The sequence below is a fragment of the Nannospalax galili genome, unplaced genomic scaffold, assembly GCF_000622305.1.
Source record: "Nannospalax galili isolate Female #2095 unplaced genomic scaffold, S.galili_v1.0 scaffold1711, whole genome shotgun sequence".
Classification (NCBI taxonomy): Eukaryota; Metazoa; Chordata; class Mammalia; order Rodentia; family Spalacidae; genus Nannospalax; species Nannospalax galili.
Window position 1 is genome coordinate 778,340 of NW_008330347.1, and position 8,102 is coordinate 786,441.

At 38.7% G+C, this 8,102-nt stretch overlaps 1 pseudogene; it reads right to left on the reverse strand.

Annotated features, from left to right (window-relative positions):
* The window catches only part of LOC103745266, a 42,684-nt pseudogene that overhangs the window by 32,976 nt on the left and 1,606 nt on the right, over positions 1 to 8,102 (reverse strand).

An 8,102-nucleotide genomic window follows, 5' to 3' on the forward strand; every position in this document is an offset into this window, starting at 1 on the left:
CCTAACTTACTGGTACAGATCTTTCTAAACATTTATTGTTTTAACTGACATTTAATTAAATAAAATTTTCTAAGGAAAAAGATTATTTTCTCTGTTTTCTTTTGCCTCTGTGGCAACCTAATTATCTGTTACTGATGTCAGGTTTGTTGAAGTGAAAAACATTTAGAATCATTTTTCACTTGCTCTGCACTGCCACAGAAACCAACACTACAAACAAATTGATAAATGACTTACCAATTCATGCAGGAGATTTAATTTTTTATCCACAGAGACAACTCGAAATTTAACTGGAAAGAAACAAAATTTCTTAGTGAGGTCCAGAAATGCAAGCCTCTTCTGCGGGCGGCATGCTCAGGAGGATGCCCCAGCTCCCTTAAGGAGCTCTGTACCTGTCTGTCCTGGCTTGTTTGAACAAAGACAACACTCTCTCTGCCCTTCAGCAGCATTTCAGTCCTTTTCATGAGTCGGTCCCTCTGTGTGGACAGAGAGGAATACCACCTCATCGGAAGGTGAGAATCTGGGGATCTCACCGAGATCAAAACAGTTATGAGCATCTCGTCCTCTGGAGGACTCAGCCATCTTTCTTTACTTTTTTCCTTCCAAATCACAGGAAGGAGGTGGGTCCATGAATTTTTATTTAAGTATTAAATTGAGTGTAGTACATCAGAAAAATGTATAAAAAATACAATGTTTCGTGTGAGTCAAGGGTAGCAATGTGAGTGAACAAAAGCAATGAAAACAAGATCATTTTTGTAAAAGTATAATCTAGATTAAAAAGCAGATCTAACCACAAAACTGAGGAAAAGTGAAAAATATCGTGGTAATGGTGGTAGGAATTACATTTTAAGATGAGGTTCAAAAGAAGAAACTAGGCATTTATTCACAATGCTAATTAGGTACAGTAGATGTGGTCCTTGTTAGCTCTGGGATTATTTGACCAGTAAAAAATACTATGAAGTCGAGATCCTAGGAGACAGCCTGAGAGGGTGGGTTTGGACATCCATCAGTACAGTGGCTCTGATCTCAGCAGATGGCCAGAGAGTCCCAATTCTGGCCTCCCTCTGGCCTCCCTCTAGCAGAGGGCCTGAGAACCCAGGGGACTGCCTGAGAACCCCCAATCCTGCCTCCACATGGAGGTGAGCTTCCCTTAATTGTGCATACCCACCTGCCTATCTGGGATTCTGTGGGGTCCCCTCCCAAGGCCCCAGGGCAGATCTAGCTTTGGTAGGCTAAGGCTGAGATCCTAGCAGACACCCCAAGAGGGTGGGTTCAGACCTCCATCAGTGTAGCAGCTTGGATCTCAGCAGACCAGCAGAGAGTGCCCAGTTCTGGCCTCCCTCTGGCCTCCCTCTGGCCTCCCTCTAGCAGATGGCCTGGGAACCAAGGGGGACCGTCTGAGAGCCACCCTGATCCTGCCTCCGTGTGGTGAAGGAAGCCCGAGTGTACCTGACTGGAACCTGAATTGGGCTTCTCTGGGTACTCCTAAATACCTGATCTGAAGATACCAGCTCCCTCCAAATTAAACCTGAGAGAACCTGAACCCTGTACCAACCAGCTTTACATAACCAATAAAGAAAGGATCTAGGTACCCCTATACTACAAACAAAAGCATACTTCAACTTAGTTCTCATATTAGAATCATAAAAAACAAAAGACATTCACATGCCAAAATCACAACAAAAGAATAATAAAATGGAAAGTCAAAATACTATGTCCTCACCAAACTCCACAAATCCTGTAGAAGAGTTCTACAAGGAGAACATCCAAGGGATAACCCAGGACACTGAATTTAAAAGAACAACCATAAACATGATCAAGGAATTCAAAGAATTTAAAGAACACACAAACAAACAAATCAAAGAGCTAAAAGAAGACGGATAAAATTCTGAATGAATTCACAAAAGAGACAGAAACATTGAAGGAAACTCCAGGCAGAAATGAAGAAGGAAGTGCTAGAATGAATGAAATGGAAAACAGAATATCAACACCACTGGAGGATTAAGTTGAAGAATTGGACCACTCAAGCAAAGACTATGGAAAATTAAAAAAAAAAAACACACAGGAATGAAATATGCAAGAGATGTGGGACACCATGAAAAGACCAAATCTACGGATCATAGGAATAGAGAAAGGAGAAGAATTTCAGGCTAATGGTGTTGACCAGATCTTAAACAGGATTGTAGAAGAGAATTTCCCAAAATTAAGGAAAGACATCCCCATGCAAACACAGGAAGCACATAGAACATGAAATAGACAGGACTAGAAAAGAAACTCCCCGTGACATATCATAATAAAAACACTAAATGTACAGAACAAAGAGTACTAAAGCAGTAAAAGTAAAACAAGTCACATACAAAGGAAAGCCCATCAGAATTACAGCTGACTTATCAATGCAAACTATGAAAGCCAGAAGAGCCCGGACCAACATATTTCCAGTTCTACATTATAATAGATGCCAGCCCAGAACACTATACCCAGCAAAAATGTCTATTATAGTTGAGTGGGAAAGAAAAATCTTCCATGACATGAATAGCCTGAAAGAATACATGTGCACAAAACCAGGCCTTCAAAGAATACTTGAAGCAATACAGAGAGCAGAGAGAGAAACAACTATATTCCAGGGGCAATGAAAGAAAATAAACAAAGGCATAATCTAGGAAACAAAAAATTACACACAGAACACAAACAGCAATCAAAATGACAGCAACTAATACACATCTTTCAATAATAACCATAAATATCAATGGACTAAACTCTCCAGTCAAAAGACACTGGCTAAGTGAATGGATTAAGAAACAAAATCCATCTCTTTGCTATCTGCAAGCAACCCATCTCACCTTCAAGGACAGGGACTACCTTAAGGTAAAAAGATGGAAAAGAATATTCCAAGCAGATGGCACTAAGAAACAAGCACGGGTTGCAATTCTAGTATTTGATAAAACAGACTTCAAAGTAAAACTAATCAGAAGAGATAAGGAGGGTCATTTCATTCTGATCAAAGGTACAATTAAGCAAGAAGATATTACAATCCTTAACATATCTGTACCAAACTCTGGTGCACCCAAATTCATGAAAACAATACTACAGGACTTTAAGTTAAACACCAAAGAATACACTTTCTACTCAGTACCCCATGGAACTTCTTCAAAAATTGACCACATACTGGGCCACAAAACAAACCTCAACAAATACAAAAATATTGAAATAATTCCATGCATTCTATAGGACCACAAATCAATAAAGCTCAAAATTGGCACTGGATAAAGCCCTAGTCACTACATGAACTCGGGGCGATTGAACAACATACTCCTAAACAATGAGTAAGTCAAAGGAGAAATTAAGAAAGAAATAAAAGTATTCCTGGAATTCAACAAAAAGGACAATACAACACAATACAACCTCTGGGACACATTAAAAGCAGTCCTAAGAGGGAAGTTTATAGCTCTATGTGTCTATATTTAAAAAATTAGAAAGATCCCAAATAAATGATCTAACACTGCAACTCAAGGCACTGGAAAAGCAAGAACAAATGAAACCCAAAACCAGCAGAAGAGAAGAAATAACAAAAATCAGAGCAGAAATGAATGAAATAGAAACAAAGAAAACAATACAAAGAATCAATGAATCTAAGAGCTGGTTCTTTGAAAAGCTAAACAAGATAGACAGACCCTTAGCCCAGTTAACCAAAAGAAAGAAAGAGCAAATCTAAATTGAAAAAAATCAGAGATGAAAGGGAAAACATCACAACAGACACCCCAAAGATCCAGACAATTATAAGGAATATTTTAAAAACCTATACGCTACTAAATCTGAAAATCTAAAAGAAATGGATGGATATCTGGAATCATGAGAACCACCAAAATTAAACCAAGAGGGACCCATAACATATAAGGAAATTGAAACAGTAACACAAAGCCTCCTAACTTTAAAAAGCCCAGGCCCAGATGGATTTACAGCAGAATTCTACCAGACATTTAAAGAAGACCTCCAACCAATATTAAATTATTCAAAATGACAGAAAGAAAGGGAGAACTCCCAAATTCCTTCTATGAAGCCAGCATCACTTTAATACCCAACCGGTTAAAGACACAACCAAAAAAGAAACTATAGACGCACATCCTTAATGAACATAGATGCAAAAATTCTCAACAAAATACTTGAAAACCACATACAGACACACATCAAACAGATCATTCACCATGATCAAGTAGGCTTTATCTCAGAGATGGAGGGATGGTTCAATATATGCAAGTAAATAAACATCATTAATCATATAAATGGACTCAAAGACGAAAACTACACTGTCGCCTCAATAGATGGAGAAAAGGCTTTTGACAAAATTCAGCATGCATTTATGTTCAAAGTCCTAGAGGGAATTGGACTGGAGGGAACAAACCTCAAGATAATTAAAGCTATATACAACAAACCCACAGCCAACATCATTCTAAATGGAGAAAAACTGGAAGCATTCCCATTAAAATCAGGAACCAGACAAAGCTGTCCACATCTCCACTTATTTTCAACATAGTGCTTGAAACTCTTCCTAGAGCAGTGAGACAGGAGAAAGAAATAAAAGGAGCACTAATTGGAGAAGAAGAGGTCAAATTATCACTTTTTGCAGATGATATGATACTATACCTAAGAGATCCCTAAAGTTTCCAGAAAACTAGAACTGATCAACACTGTCAGTATAATGTCAGGTTATAAAACCAATGTACAAAAACCAGTAGCCTTTCTATATACCAATAACAAGCAATTGGAGAAAGACTATCGGGAAATGCTCCCATTCACAATAGCTGCAATAAAATAAAATAATAAAATAAAGTATCTTGGAATAAATCTGACCAAAGACACCAAAGAACTCTATAATGAAATTTTAAATCATTAAAGAGAGATTGAGGAAGATACCAGGAGACGGAAGGACCTCCCATGTTCATGGATTGGAAAAATTAATATTGTGAAAATGACCATGCCACCAAAAGCAAAATACAGACTCAGTGCAATCCAAATCAAAATCCCCATGACATAGTTCACAGAATTAGAAAAAAAATCCTTAAATTCACATGAAAACACAAAAGACCCTAGGTAGCCAAAGCAACCCTGAGCATAAAGAGCAATGCTAGGGGGATTACTACACCAGATCTCAAAGTATACTACACAGCCATAGTCATAAAAACAGCATTACTGGCACAAAAACAGACACATACATGAATGGGACATCATTGAAGATCCAAACCTGAGTACATGCAATTACAGCCACCTGACATTTGACAAAGGTGCCAAAAACACACAATGGAGGAAAGACAGCATCTTCAACAAATGGTGCTGGCAAAACTGGATCTCCATGCGTAGAAGAATGAAACTAGATCCTTATCTTTCACCTTGCACATAAGTCAACTCCAAATGGATCAAAGACCTCAATGTGAAACTGGAAACCCTGAAACTATTAGAAGAAAATATTGGCAGTAACTTAAAAGATATAGGTGTAGGAAAGGATTTTCAAAATTGGACAGCAGTTGCTCAGGAATTAAGGTCAGCAATCAAGAAGTGGGACCTCATTAAACTAAAAAGCTTCTGTACAGCAAAAGAAACAATCAAAACAGTGAAGAGAAAACCCACAGAATGGGAAAAAAATCTTCACCAGTGACACATCTGACAGAGGTTTAACATCCAGAATATATAAAGAACTCAAAAAACAAAGAATCGAGAAACCAAAAGACTCAATTAAAAGATGGGCTAAAGATCTAAACAGAGAGTTCTCAAAGAAAGAAATTAAGATGGCTAAGAAACATCTCAAAAACTGTTCAACATTGTCAGTAATTAGGGAAATGCAAATTAAAACCGCCCTAAGGTGTCACCAGACCCCAATCAGACTGGCTAGGATCAAGAGAACAAATGATACCAAATGCTGGTGAGGATGTGGAGAAAGGGGAATGCTCATTCACTGCTGGTGGGATTGCAAACTCATGCAACCTCTATAGAAAAGAGTGTGGAGAACTCTTAAAAAACTAAAAATGAACCTACCATATGACCCAGTTATACCACTCCTTGAGCATATACCCAAAGGACTCATCTTATTGTAGAGACACTTGTACAACCATGTTTGTTGCTGCCACAATAGCTAAGAGATGGAAGAAACCTAAGTGCCCTTCAACTGACGAGTGGTTAACAAAAATATGGTGTATTTACACAATGGAGTTCTATTCAGCAACAAAAAAAGATGAAATAATGAAATTTGCAGGTAAATGGGTGGCTCTGTTATACTAAGTGAAGTAACAGGCTCAAAAAAATAAATGACATATGTTCTCCCTCATATGTGGGTCCTAGCACCAAATCCCTTTAAATTATAGGTTCTTTTAATAAGATAATGCTATACAGCAGTCCCTTCTGCATGAAATACTGATCTCTAAACATTGTCACAATTAGGTCTGTTGACAGTTGTGCTCTTTCTTTAAAGGAGGGCCAAGTAGGGTCACTGGACCCTCACAGGAGTATCCAGCCGGTCTTCCCAGCCAACTGTATGTAATTTGACCCTAATCACACACAAGTCTCTTGGATTTGGGAAGGGCTAAAATATACAATCTGGGGAAGGATAGGAAGAGAAGGCATGACCCATTCTGCGTAAAGGCTTTCCAGTGTGCATACCCTCAGGTTATATATACACCTCAGCAACCCCTCAGTAATTTGAGAAGGAGCTGACACTGATTCTAAGTACTCCAACAGCTATCAAAATACTTGAAAACAAATCCTGAATCCATTACTCTCCAGTCCAGCCTTGGCAGACAAAAGAAAAATGAGGAAGGACCCAATGGGGGGGGGTGCATTTGGAAACTCTTGTCAAGAAATTCCATTGGACTCTCATATGAACATTTGAAAATTTCCCCGTTCTGACTTTTTTCTAGTTCCCTGTCTAGAACTTGTAATGCTATTACTCTTGCCTTTACTTCTCCTTCACATCTCCTATTCATGATTCAAGGACTTTCTTTTCCCCTTAGAAATAAGAGTTATGCCATTTGGGCATCTTTTAGATAGAACCACTGAAGAGGTACTCCAATTGCCTCACCCTGCGTCCCTGTTCAGCATGGAAGAAGCCAGAGTGGTCTGTGTCCCTATTCCCTATTGGCAATTTTGGAAACCCCTTCAGAGGATGGCATGATAAGAATAGGAGGTAGGAACCAGCTAGGCATTTAGGGTAAAAAGACCCCAAAGAAAAGTAGCCAGTTTCTGGGCTAAAAGTCAAAATATATTTGGGCTTGTTAGCAACATACTCTGTTCCAAAGACCAAAAATGTCAAAAGTATTTGGGAGCTTGTATGTAATCTCTTAAAGATTTTAGGGTTACCTCTTCAGAGAGGGGAGTGTTAGAGTAGTCAAAAGCCCCATAACAATAAATAAAGAAGAAGAAAAAAAAAAGATGATGGGGACATATAGGAGGCATTGGAGCGGAGGGAGTAGGCATGGATTTCATCCAAACACCTTATATGCATGTACGAAATTCTCAATAAAGTTTTGTTAAAAGTTAAAAAAAAATACTATGAAGTGACTTAATACTGGTAGAATTTTGTGGGAATTCAAAGGGAAATTCTTGTGTTCATATGTATTGTCTCTCTTCATTTTGTGGTGGAATAATCTATGTTATTCCTTTATTGAGATGTTTTCTCTAATTTTTTTTGTTTTGCAGTCACAGGTGTGTTTCCAGATTACTTTTTCTAGAAGAATTCCTACAGACCTCTATTAGAAATATACATATCTATGTGTATATTCACATATTGTATAAATATAGAAAACAACTTGGGACGGGTGTTTAGTACTCACAGTGAAGGAGACGCAGTGGAACAAGTCCTTGTCAACCACGAGGTCGTTGAACAGGCTCCTGTTTCCCCAGCTAGACTGCAAAGAGGTCCTCACGGTCACTGTCTCATTCAGGTGGTGCAGATGGAGACAGCTTTGCTCCGGGGTCTCAGCATGGAGCTGGGAAGGGACCAGCACCATATACTGCCTGGAAAGGAAGAAGTTCAGGTCAGCTGAGGACAGACATCAACGTCCTGGCTGTGAGTTCATCACAGTAGATGCTACCATCGTTATTTCTACAGCCTGAGAGGG